We start from the raw sequence: 13,750 nt of genomic DNA, 5'->3' as shown, positions 1-13,750 counted from the left end.
TCCATGAAACATGCAATGCCTAATAGTTATATTAAATTAAAATAACTGTTGGATAGCTTATGAAACATCTGATAAGATACAAATAAGTTAATTTGATTTTATTAACACATGATCTTTAATCTGGTTTCCAAGGTTACTTGCACACTAAACATATATATTAGATTTACTGGAGAGTTGCAAAATTCATCTCAAATTTGACTCTTGTGCATCAAACCAAGGCTATTTTTTTTTTATTCCCCCAGTGGAGGTGCACCATTCCTGGAGGTACTGCAATACCAGCTCTATGCATGGAGTGGACGGAGCAGTCTCTTATTCCATCTCCCAGCTCCAAAAATCCATTTAATATATTGTCCTTGGATAGAGGACCAATCAGATATTAAGATGATAAGAACAGATACTACACTTGATCTTAGCCAAAAGGCCGAGAAGCCATAAACCAAGGCTATTTTGGATTTTCACACTGCATTATATTTTATGGGACACAGAAACATGATCATATCAAGAAGTCACAAGTAACTGTGTCCCAGAGCCAGTGAAGGTTCAATCATTGCCTTTCAAAGTGTTCTTAGAGCAGAGAATGCAGAAAAGTGTGTCTTCATTTGCTTATTTTTCCCTTTAAATCCAAATGGAAACTTTGTCACATGCAAGCACACTAATCAATCAACTGATTGTTTATTTGGGGCTCATTTCAAAATTAATGCTCAAAATTGTTGATGATCAGGAGAAAGTGTAAGGCATGGCCCTTGTCCTCAGTAAATTCAAAATCTGAACAGAGATGAAAAACAAATCTTGAAAAATTAACAGGTAGTGGAAGCTAAGCACTAAATTAGGTGGAAGGGATGCTGGTAAGCAAAAGTCTTAGAAATGTAAGAGATCAGAGGGAGGTAATATATCAAGGGAAAGTCTCTTGAAAAAGATAGAAATTAGGGAGAGCTATGAAGACAAAATGAAAAGGAGAGCTCATCCAATGGCAGCAAAGTAAGTGACTTCTATTCTCAAAGTCAAGTCAAACAGGCTCTGAGGACCTCTCATGACTTTGTTCAGTCATTATTATGTTGGCTCAATGCACTGTGCTAGATATTCAGCTGTGAGAGAACTGAACTCTCATTATTGCTTCCTAAATGAATTTGTGTCTTTCTTAGAGTTTTAATAATGTAAATAAAAGTATTTGTATTTACTTTTACGAGTTTCTTTCTATGCACACACACTTTTTTAAAAAAAATGCGTATACTTCCTTTTGCCTTCATTTTCTGTCGTTTGCTATTTAGATTTTGTTTTATTACTGTCTTGAGTACTTGATTAGAGAGGCCCCGGGAGTGATCTGGTTACAGATGTGTTTTCTTTGGCCACTGATGTTTTTAGAAATTGGATTTAATCCCATTAGATAGAACATCCTCTCTCCAGTTAGTGAAGTTTCCACTAAATCCTATTATTTTACAGCAGCACCCGGTCCGCTGAGGGAGCATTTATACTCCTGGTATATATTTATCTTTCCATTCTAACAGAAATTCATTTTAAGAGTTTGAAAATTGTGGGCCTTATACTTATCTAATTTTAGAATTAAAGATGAAATATCATTTAGCAAATCACTCCTCTGATAAATGACTCAACAAAATTTCCTCATCCCATGACCATGATCTCTCCACCCATAGGCTTTTCTTTTTTAATAATGTAGGATCTTTGGCCTAATTTATTGTTAATTTCACACACAAAATATATTGTTATGACAGAATTACTTTGGCATTCTTTTATAACGATAGTTAGCAGTGATTTAGTCTATGCTGTGTTTAAGAATTTAGTGCCTGTGTTTTTAAACCATCACTTTTCCATTAACGTAACATTTATTTTTATTTATCTATTGATTGATGGTAGCACTTATTTAAGCATATGAATAGTTGTTTGCTTCTGTTTCTGTTGCCCTTGTCTCTTCTTAAGAATCTCCATCATCAGATATTTCGTGTCCGTTGTCTGTCCCTCGTCTGTTGTAGTTTGATGACCTTTCTCTCCCTTTCTCCTTTTCCTCTATCTTCTCATGGAGAGTCTATAATTTGTCCTCACTGTCCCTGATGCTGTTCTTTTCTTAATTTCCATTTGCCACTGCTAACATAATGTTTGATTTTGTTAACTTAGCTGGAGTTCACCTAAAATCCTCCTTTACACCACAAAGTTATTTTATATCTTTCTCTTCTCTCTTTGCTTTCTTCTCAGCATATTCTTTCCCTGTTTTATCTTCCATTTTATTTATTATTTCATAGGCTACATGTTTCATTGAATTTTCTTTTGCTTTTTGAGGAGGATTGGCCCTGAGCTAACATCTGTGCCCATCTTTCTCTATCTTACATATGGGACGCCTGCCACAGCATGGCATGATAAGAGGTGCTTAGGTCCGCACCCGGGATCCGAACCGGTGAACCCTGGGCCGCCGAAGTGGAACATGCGAACTTAATCGCCATGCCACTGGGCCAGCCCCTCCCATTGATTTTATTGTGAGTAAAAAATATGTTCTTTTTCTCCCTCTCAGGTGATATATTCATCTCTTTCTTTTGGTTGGCAAAATATTTTGTAGGTTCAGGTTTTGTTTTTGTTTTTAGGTTCCCAGACACTTTATTCTTCATTTAAGGGAGATCTATTATGGCTTGCTTTATGCCACAAAAGCGTAGAGTGCACTCTCCTTCATTTCTCCTGATGATAGTAGAACTCTCTTTATGTATACTAAACTAGAGAGGTGGTAGATAGATCAATTCAGAATAAAAAATATACATATTTTATTTGACCTTTATTTCTTTTCTAATGCTCTCCCTTTCTTTATGTAGATCCAAGTTTCTGACTTGCATCATTTTATTTCTTTCTAAAGAATTTATTTTAATATTTCTTTCAAAGCAGGTCTACTGGTGACAAGTTCCCTCAACTTTTGTTTTTCTGAGGAATTTTTTATTTTTCCTTCATTTTTTAAGGATAATTTCTCTGGATACAGAATTTTAATTTGTTTAGTTTTTTCTCTCAACACCAAAATATTTCAATCCACTCTCTTTTTCCTTAGTGTCTGAAGAGAAGTCCAATGTAATTCTCTCTATGCTCCTCTATAGGTAATGTGTTTTGTTTTTGTCTTTTTTTCTAGTTTCTTTCAACATTTTCTTTTTTCTTTTAATTTTCTGCAGTTTGGACACAATACGTCCAAGTGTAGATTTTTGGCATTTCTCCTGCTTGTGTTCTCTGAGCTTCCCAGATCTGTAGTTTGGTGCCTACCACTAGTTTTGGGAAATTCTCAGTCATTGCTTCAAATATTCCTTCTGCTCCTTTCTCTCTTTCTTCTCCTTGTGGTATTCCCATTATGTGTATGTTATATGTTTCATAGTTCTCCCATAGGTCTTGGATATTATGTTTTGTTTTGTTTTGATTTTTAGTGTTTTTTTCTCTTTGTGTTTTAGCTTTTGAAGTTTCTATTGACTGATCCTCAAGCTCACTGATTCTTTTCATTTGTACCCAGGCTATTAATGTGCCCAAAGGCATTTTTTGTTTCTGTTACAATGTTTTTGATTTCTAGCATTTCCTTTTGATTCTTTCTTAGAGTTTCTGTCTGTCTGCTTTCATTATCCATTTGTTCCTGCATGTTGTCTGCTTTTTCCATTACATTCCTTAGTATATTAATCATAGTTGCTTTAAATTCCTGGTCTGATTATTCCAACAGTTCTTCCTTGTCTGTGTCAGGTTTTGATGCTCACTTTGTCTCTTCAAACTGAGATTTTTGTCTTTCAGTATGCCTTGTAATTTTTAGGTGAAAGCTGGACATGGTATACTGGGTAAAAGGATCTGAGATAAATTGGCTTTTGGTGTGAGTTTTATATTTATCTGGCTAGGGCTTGGCTCTATTTAGCTTTTCTGTGGCTTTAGGTATCAGAGGCTAAAATTTCCTCTGGTATCCCTGTTTTTGTCTCCTGTATTGTCCTTGGGGTTTCCTGGAAACTTGTTTTAAGTAAAGTCTTAGATATACAGTTCTTACCATGGTATTCTCCTGTTATTATAAAGGAACTCTATTGATGTGGTGGGAAGGAGGAATAAAAGCATTATGTAGTCCTGTAATTAATTTCAGTCTTTTAGTGAGCCTGTGCCTGTGGGCTGTGACCTTCGCACGTGCTTATCAATTCCCCTCTCCCCTCTTTAGTTGTGGCAGGGAGAGCTGTAGGGGCTGGAGTTGGGTATACCCGTCCCCCCCACATAGAAGGCCAGTGGGGACTGGAGATGGGTATTTTTCTTTCCCCATGTACAAGGCTGGAGCAGGCAGCAGGTGGGGATTCCCCTTCCTCCAGGTTGGTGAGACTTGGGTAAAATCCCAGCCATCTAGGCTCTGGTGAAATAGTTTCTTCTGAGGGTAGGCCTGATTAAGAAGAATAGAATTCTCTAGGAGTATTTCAGATTGGCAACTTCTCCCCTTCCCATGCCAGAAGCAGGAAGGGATTTTCTCCAGTCTTCACTGTGAGAACCTGGTAGGACTCCTGGAGGTAAAACTCATAAAAGTGTTGGGTGGGGGGAAGTGAGAGAAATAAGTGAAGGGGGTTAAGAGGTGCAGACTTCCAATCATAAGATAAATGTCATGGGGATGTAGGTACAACATAGGGAATATAGCCAATAATATTCTAATAACTCTGTCTGGTAACTAGACATATCATGGTGATCATTTGGGAATGTATAAAAATATTGAATCACTATATTGTAGGCCTGAAACTAATATAATATTGTATGCCAAATATACTTCAATGAAATAAAATAGTAAAATAAAATCAAGTGTGGGGGCCTCCCTAAGACTGGGCACCACCTGTGGAATTTTAACCTCTCAAAATTGCCCACATTTAAATTCTAGCAATTTGCCAAGTACAGTTTGGGTTTTATCTTTACCCTAGTGCTGGTTCCCATGGAGGTGTCTACTCTTATTAATTATAATTTTCTGTATTTGACTGTCTGTCTCTCCAATTTTTGAAGCAGCAGTTTGACCTTTGACTTCAATTAAAAACCACATCAGGGACAATCACCCCACTGGAGCCATTTTTGTTTATTGGTATTCTTTTGCATGTCTTTTGGCATTCCAGGTCATTTTTTTCTGAATAATATTTAATCTTAGCCAAGTTGATGATAAGTTGGGTACTCTCTCTGTGTTCCCTTGGGCAGTACTCCAAATTATAGTGTCTGAGTGGTATTCTGCCAGGATTTCCTCTAATTATTGTCTACAACTGTGTACAGCTTCTTTGGTTAGAGATTTGTAAGTCAACCTTCATATTTCCTCAATATCACTGCACAAGAACTCATCAAAACTATCCCATTTTGTGCCCTTCAATTAGCACCCTTTCTGAGTTTTCATTGCTAAAGAAGCCCATCCTATCAACAAAGACTGTATATATCTATATGTACACACGTATACATATCTAGGTATACACACACACGCATATACCTTTCCATAAATTTCAGCTGTGGAGTGGAAAAGACTGTGTGTGACAGGGTAAAAATCTGTGCTCAAGTCAGCATCTTTTCTAGGTGTCCTTGAGTCTTTTCCACAGTGTTAGGTAGCTGATTGGAAGTTCCCAGAATGCCTTGAGAAAATAAGTCACACAGAGCAGGAACTCCCAGTTTGGCAGCCTTTACTAGAGAACAGCCTAGTCCCATTAGGCTGTGCCTTACAGAAAATCATAGAGAGATGAACATTTTGAGTCATGACACCTCTGCAAAGATATGGGACAAAAGGCACTGTCAAGCAGATTTACTCACTGAGTCATCTAAAAGCATTCATCCACAGCACAATATGGCACGCCTACTTAGTAAAAATTATTGTGGTAAATGCTGGCATGGGGGAGAGGTTTGTCAGGTGACGTGTTTTTTTTTTCACTGATAGGGAGGAAGTATTGCACAGAGCCAAGTAGATTTAAATAATAACTTTGCATATAAAAGAAGAAAAGATAATGCTTGCTTGAGATGTGGTGGTAACCAGAACGTCAAACCTAAGAATAAAGGAAGAATCACACAGACTGTGGAGGTTAAGCCTGCAATCACTTTTATTATCATGGTCTCCCAAGAGGCTCAAAACTAACATAACAGGTCGCAAACAGATTCTTGTCATCTGGCATGAACACATGCCCATAATCAAAAATGGTGTAACATGTTTTCAAACAGGTTTGAGTAATGCTAACAAATATTTGTCAGCAGCTCAAGTTCCTAAACACTGAAAAAAGAGAATTATGGGCAAGACTGGCAGTTGAACACTTCAGTCCATGTTATATTTATTGGGCTGCTCCTGAAGACTTTAGCTGTGCACATTTGGTGAATTACCTAAATAGTTGCTGTTATTCTGAGTATGACCAGATTTGATGTTTATAAGGCTTTATTAAATATTATAGTCCTCAGGTCTGGCTGAGCAATAGGTGGTAGCTTATGGTTTCAATGCTTACTGACCCACCAGAAGGAAAGAATTTATGGGTTAGGTTTTACAGTGAGATACATATTCTTATTAATTATTTGAATCAAGCAATTAAGACAAGGAATTTGCTAGAAATAGAAAAACACTAGTCCTAGAGAGAAGTTCTGTACTCTACTTCTACCTGTGGCTATGAGAATCTCCTTAGTTGGGTCACATATTACCCCCGTTTGAAAGTAAGAAGTTGCACTATATAACCTGTTAAAAATATTTTTCAATCTTGATAGCTTGTCAAAAATACTTGGCAAGCTTTTGATAAAACTAGGGATATTTAGTTCACATCTAGATCAGCGAGAACAGACTATCCATCCAAGAATTAATCCATTCACATATATATATTTTTTCTCATTTTCCGTTTTTTATTCTGCAAGTGATTCTAATGGACAACCAACATTGGGAATCCCTTCCTATAAGCATCGTCCAAGCCCTAAGTGGATTAGAGCCCAATAGGGCTTATTATCCACCAGAGTTTCCTAGCCATATGGTACACTTCAAGAGAATGAGGGCTAAATTTAGGAAGAAACTGAAGCAACTACCCAGGGCAAAAATGGTGACAAAGAGCAACAATGAAAACTTATAACGGAAAAAAGTAGAAAAAGGACTATGGAAGATTTAAGGCAATTTTTGACATCTTAAGTGCCCCCAAATGGTTCCAGTTTGAAGAACTAGGATGGGGTACATTTCTGAGTATCAAAATTAGAAGTCTTCAAGGTCTGATGGATTCCAGGTAATTAATCAAGATCATCCATTTATGACAGATAAGGGAAGTCAATAAGTGTAAAACCCTGAGATAGAGCTAGAAAGTCCTAAAAAAAAATAGTACAGGTTCTAATCAGTTGGTTAGCTGACCAGGCTTGACATGACATCTCTGGAGGGTAGATAGTGAGTTTCCCTTAGTTTCCCCACACTGAAACCACTGTAGTCAGGAAACTCTATGTGTGAGGGTGAAGAGGAGGAAGCATTAGATTTAGGAAAACATTTTCTAAATTAGTTCTGAAACGCCAGAGGGGGGATCTTAATTAGGTTTTGGTATTTCAGTCCTAGAGCAAGAAAGTTTCTAAACTCTATTATTTAACACAACAATTTATTTCTTTCCAACCACTCACATCATGAAATCTAGTTAAATACTTCTTAATTATCTCCCCTCATCTCAAATTCTCACTTGCTTGCCCTAGTTCAGATCCTTATTATTTCCAGTCTAAATTAGTGTTCCTGTTTTCTCATTGGGTCTGTTCTGTCCACTCTTGCAGTCCAGTTCATCCTCCATGCTCACTAGGGTATTTTTTTAATGCAAATATAAAATATGGCTTAAAACTTTCAGTTGCTGCCTATCACCAACAGGAAAATATTCTCTGCAATGTGTTGTTGGTCCTTTACCATCTGCTTGCTTCTCAAAACTCTTGCCTGTGCCCACCGTGAGTGCTTAATTCCAACGAGGCACATCCAGTTGACTATTCCCTGTTAATAATCCATGTTGACATGGCAAGTGGAGGCTGAAAAAACTAATCCTCAAAATTGGAATGGGAGAACCAAGTCTTCTGGGGATTAAGACTAGGGATGCCAGATGTAATTGAATCAGTGCTTTCCTGTTATCACGACCTCCTCATGTCCAGGGAGACCAGCTGCCCTTCAGACCCCTGTTTGCTTGGGTTTTAATGCCTAATTGCAGCATCTCTGACTCAGCCCATTTCCTCTAAGGATATGAAAAGGAGGTACTGTTGAGTTCACCAAGTTCAGTAAGGACTAGCCTAGCTGCATTCCAGGACAGATCTCCAACTTCTCTCCTGAGGAGAAAATTCTTTTTCCAAACACCTACTTCATAAAAGCTTGATTAGTTGCATTGAATCAACGGGAAAGCAGGATTCTCTGAGTTGCTAAAGAAGAGTTGAATCTCTATTAATGCTGACTCATAAAGAGAACAGAAAAGAGCTCTGCTCCCTTGCTGGAGGAGGCACTGGGTGTCAGCCATGCTGCCTCAGTAGAATGTGACGATCTCCAAATGCAGAGACATGAAGTTATAAAATGGAAAGGTATGAGAAAATAGTCTGTGAAAATATTTTATATTAATGCTTACTTTATTTTATGTCTGCTAGTGTTCTTTTTCCTAAGTGGTTTTATTAAGCAAATAGGAATTGACAACTATGTCAATCATCTTTTTTTCCCCTCATTGCATTGCTCTATGATGTTTGTATCACCATCTATCTGACACCACTGAATAGTACTTAAGGAATCAAAACTCAGGAATGAGGACAGACTTATATTTTATTGGTCTCCCAAATTCAGACATCTGATGAAAACTTACAAAGTATATTAGAATTTGTACCTTGACTTATTACATATTTTCTTGCTAAATAGACAAAGAAACTCCTCTCTGATTATGTCACCTTTCCTTCACCCTGTCTATGGCAAAGAATACACTGATTAGGAATCCTTAGTATCTATTTTTTATATGAAATTAACAAACTGGCACTCTGGTTGTACAGATTATTTTCTATATGTATTAATCTCTTTATACCCCAGCCTCTACTATAACCATCTTTCAGATTCCCCCTCAAGTTCACTTTTGGCTTAAGTAGTTTTAAGAGAATTTTATAGTTTAATAAAGATGAAATCTAAATCAGTATGTTTTTTTCACTCTAAGAGATGTATTGTTTAGATGCTATACTCCTTCTACTATTTGAATACCAACGTACAAGATTTGTGTTACTTTCCAATGATAGTTGTTTATATATGTGTAGTACGAGTGCATATATTTCCAATTGTGATTCTCAAAAGGATGTGATGAAAGTAGCAGAGCAGATGTCCGTCTCATTTTAAAGAGGAGCAAACTCAGACTTAGATGGGTTTGAAGATTTGCCTAAAATCACTATAAATAGTAAAAGCCAGTGAAAACCAAGTCTTACAAGGCCGGGATTAGGCCATCAGAGCATTTGGGTGTATTAGTTAAGACTTTTGGTTCACAAGTTCTAGAGAGGGATTTTTGGGCAGTTGACATGACTTAGACATTTAATATGAACAAACTGGGGAAGTGTCACAGGGCTTGATGAGAGAAGTTACAGAGTTTTACATTTTAAAGAATCATTCTGGCTGCTCTTATGAGAATAGACTGTACAGGGTGAAAGAAGGAAGTAAGGAGACCTGATAGGCAACTGTTGCAGTAACCCAGGTGAGAGATGATGGGAGCATGGATGAGGAACGTAAGCAGAAACAACGGTGAGAAATGATCTGACTCTGAATATATTTTAAAGAAAGAGTCAATTGAATTTTCTGAAAATCATAGGGCATAAAATAAAGGAGGAGTAAAAGATCACAGTTTTTTGTATGTGAGATGCAAAAAGTAAGTAGTTACATTAAGTGAATTGGGGGAGAAAGCAGATGGAGAAACTTTGGAAAGGAAAAACTAGAATTTCAGGCTTAGACATGTTATGTTAGAAACATTCTTAAACATCTAAATCGGGATGTTAAGTAGACAGTTGTCTACGTAAACCTGGAGCTCAGAGGAGAGGTCCAGGTGGAAATATAAATTTGAGTTATATCTGTTTTGTTTTTCTCTCTCTGCAGAGCTTTCTCTGCTTTTCAGTTCACAAGAGGGACTGTGTACCTTTTCCACTTAAGAGGCAGCATAGATAGAGAAAAATTATTTGGTCCCAATTTCAATTTGATGAAGAGAAAACCTGCCTGACCCAGTATTACTCAGGGTTCTACACCTTGACCAACTACCTACAGCCAGGGAGTGGAATTGTGAAGCAGTCACTGGTCTGGCTCTGCAGGAGGGGTGAGTAGTTCCCGGACAGAGTTAAATAGGCCGCCCCACAGGTGACCACAAAACACAACTAAGAGCGTTTTGTAGATGAGAGAGCTTAACGTATTTCTGAGTATATTATAAGAAACCTGAATGCAATCAACTTCAACAGGGGAGAGAGAAATATCTATTAAAGGACTTTTAACACACATGTATCTTAACCCTCGATTTAAAATAAATCGAACAAAAGAAGAGAAATTACAGAGAAAACAATCCAATCTACCATCACTAATATCAGCACAGGCTAACCAGTATCACAGTAGGAGATTCAAATTTGACAGCCAAATTCAAATTCAAATTTGATCTGGTGATAACATTGAGACTCATTAATGGCTGCTATATTCAAATTTGATAGCTAAATAATGAATTTCAATATCATCACCAGACCACTGAATTCTCGTTAAACCTTACTTAAAATCAATTTCTGATATACTTATTATAATAAATTATAAAATTTCTTTCTTATTTCCTCCATACCCTACACCTGTGTTTTTCTTGATTTTATTTGTGATTAATGGAAAAGATGTATTTAACATTTATAAAAAATAAAAGGATAAATTATAATGCATGCAGAATTAATGATTAAAATTCCTTTTGTTCCTTCTGTTAAAGGGCTGAATATTTATTCCATGTTAATGATGCCCAAGGCTGATTAATATCATTGACATGAACCCAAGAACTATTTTGAAGGTCAAACCATCAGAGAGGTGATACCATAACTGATTAATAAAACTACTTGGTAGTGTTGGTGATCATCAAAGATCCAGTTGGTTTAATGATAAGATTTGTGTCAAAGTTGCTATAAAAAAGGATAGTGCACTTTATTAGAATAAACATTACAATGTGTTGTTAATACCCTCTGTCTCTTTCTAAAATTAAACATAAAGATTTCTCTATAAAATTTCTTCTTATAGTGTGGCCCCAACAATGCACGTGTGCTAAAAGTGCACATTTCTTTGTCTCACTCAGATGTCTGAGGTGAGACCTACTGGGGAGTTTGTATTTTTAACAAATTCCCCAAAGTGACTCTTATGTGTACTATAGTTTAAAAGCCATTTGCTGCAAGTCAATATCAGTGAATTTATTTACAAATTCAGTCTAAGCCAAAAAAAAGCCAAGTGGAGAATGAGATGACAGGTTGTGTTTCACAACCTTAAATGTTAGTGGGGAAAGAAGGGCACACATTATGATAGGAGTGGGCAAAAAGCCAAGCTCATTCAAATTCTATCTGGCTCCCTGCCTGATTTCCCAGTGACCTGGTCATATTTTAAGCAATTCATCAATCAAGAATAAATATTTAGTGAGAATGTGCGGCATGCTCGAGGTGTGGTGTGATTTCTTCTGGTCCCTGGACATACGGACATATGTTATATTTGCATGATTGATGGTGCATGATATCTCAGTATTTCTCCACTCCGTTGGCAGGACGTAACCACCACTATACCCAAATTGCCCTCAACAGGCTACTTATGAAGGGGAGAAAAAAAATAAATGAGTCAGGTTTAGATATTAGGCAAATCTAAAGGACCATGTTGAATGCGGCTGAGGTTTCAAATCAGCTCTGCAATAAGTACATAGATCCTGGGCTTTGACAGCATTCTCTGAGTGTTTTTATCACATTGACTAAACCATCTATTTGAAACTATATTGATTTTTTTTAATATTTACTATATAAACCAGTTGAGGCTTAAAAAGCAAAGGATTTGGAATCCAGTGATCTGGGTTCAACTTTGACTGAGCTTCTCCAACATGTCATCTTTAAAATGTGGCTAATAATGGGTTTCTTACAGGACAATGAGGAGAAAATGTGTTATTGTATCAAATGGTGAAATCATCTTGACACTGTAAAGAAGATTTGAAAGAATATTATTTGTATAAGTATTATTTGAATGAATCAACAGTTCATTTCAGGTAGACCCATGACAAGACTGAAGTTTAAAGCTTTTCACTTGCACTAGGGTTTTGATAACATGTCCTGTGAAAACCATGGGAAGTCAGAAATTGGCAGGCTTTTTGGCTCAACATGTAGGAATTTCTAAAGAGAGGCATAGGGCTAAGAACCAATTAGGGTAGAAAACACGCAGCAAAGAACAGGCAAGTGTGATGCTAGAAAGATTTTGTGGAGTTTCACCACCCTTGGCTACAATGTGATGTCCATGGCCATTCATTAGAGTGATTCCATCCATCATTCTTGGTGTGTTCTCTTGGTTTCTCCCTATTTATCTATTATTCACTACTAGGTATTCTGCTGAGATATTCACCTGCAATAGCTTGTTTTATCTTCACAGCACAAATCTGAGAAACACACTACATTGGCGCCATTTTCATTTGTGAAGAAAGCTAACTCCAGTAACAAGAAGTAGCTTGTCCATCATTACACAGAAAGGAAAAGATGAAACCTGAATTTAAAATAAGACTCTCTTTACTCCAGAACTCACACTGTAAATTACCTCATTATAATTCCTTCTAGGGCTAAATTAAATTATTTTGAATGACATAGTAAAATATGTGTTAATTATGCTCTTTGTTTACATTTTCATAAGTTTTATGTATTTTTAAATTTTTTCCATTGAAATATTTTTAACAACTTAAATTAGATTTCTTACATTTGGGTTCTAAGCTCTAGAATTGGTTCTCAGAAATAATTCATTCTGCCTTTAATATAGAATAACTGGATGATACACTTTACATTTAATAATATTGATATTTTTAATATTAAAAAAAATTTAATAATATCTCTACATCTACTTCCAGAGTTAAAGACTCCAGAGGTTAATCTTCCCCTCAGCTTTATTCCAGTCCCCCCAAAATAGCCATATAGAAAATACAAAACTCACAAGAAACTTGCTTATCTGGCAAGTCAAGGGAAACAAGGGATCCAGGATGAGAAAAGGGCCAGGCAGAGAAGGACAAGGAAACAGCTGGGTGAGCCCTGCCTGTCACAACCGTATGGACTCCAAGGATTAGCATACCAGAGGTAGCCATGATCTCTTAGGATTAAGCATGCACGCCTAGCCTGCTTAATCTCAGCCCCTCCCTCACTGCCAGTGGGTAGTGACAAATAGAAATGGCAAGTAATAGGATATATTGGAGTATATGAGGACGCCATTTGGTGTAAACCTAATTCAGCCTGACTTTGTTTTTCCAAAAGGGCCTGACGTGGCCATTGAGCATGCATCGTATATCTGCTTTAAACATTTCCTATGGCAAGAACAAATGACCTTAAGATAAAGGTGCAACTTCCCCCCACATTGGCATTTCCTTAAGGATAAGCATGTTTCCTTAGGCTAGGAACTGATTGCTGTGCCCATCCTGTGACCACCCAGCTCACCTGTGACCACCTAGCTCGAGACAACATACCTGCCATGGAGTGTTCACCGAGACACTACCTGCTGTGTCCATCAAGTGCTGTGCCAACAGAGCAGTCTCGCGATTATCGTAAACGGGACATTTCAATTATATGTGAAACATCCTCTTTGGGAGATATA

At 37.1% G+C, this 13,750-nt stretch overlaps 1 non-coding gene across 1 annotated transcript; it reads right to left on the bottom strand.

Moving 5' to 3' along the window:
• Positions 1-242: 242 nt before the first annotated feature.
• Positions 243-433, bottom strand: LOC124240532 (U2 spliceosomal RNA). The gene has a single exon (XR_006888921.1). It is a non-coding gene; the product is annotated as a U2 spliceosomal RNA (small nuclear RNA).
• Between the last annotated feature and the right edge of the window lie 13,317 nt (positions 434-13,750).

This window comes from Equus quagga, chromosome 5 (genome assembly GCF_021613505.1).
Source record: "Equus quagga isolate Etosha38 chromosome 5, UCLA_HA_Equagga_1.0, whole genome shotgun sequence".
NCBI classification, from domain to species: domain Eukaryota; kingdom Metazoa; phylum Chordata; class Mammalia; order Perissodactyla; family Equidae; genus Equus; species Equus quagga.
This window is presented reverse-complemented; position numbering and strand designations above follow the sequence as displayed.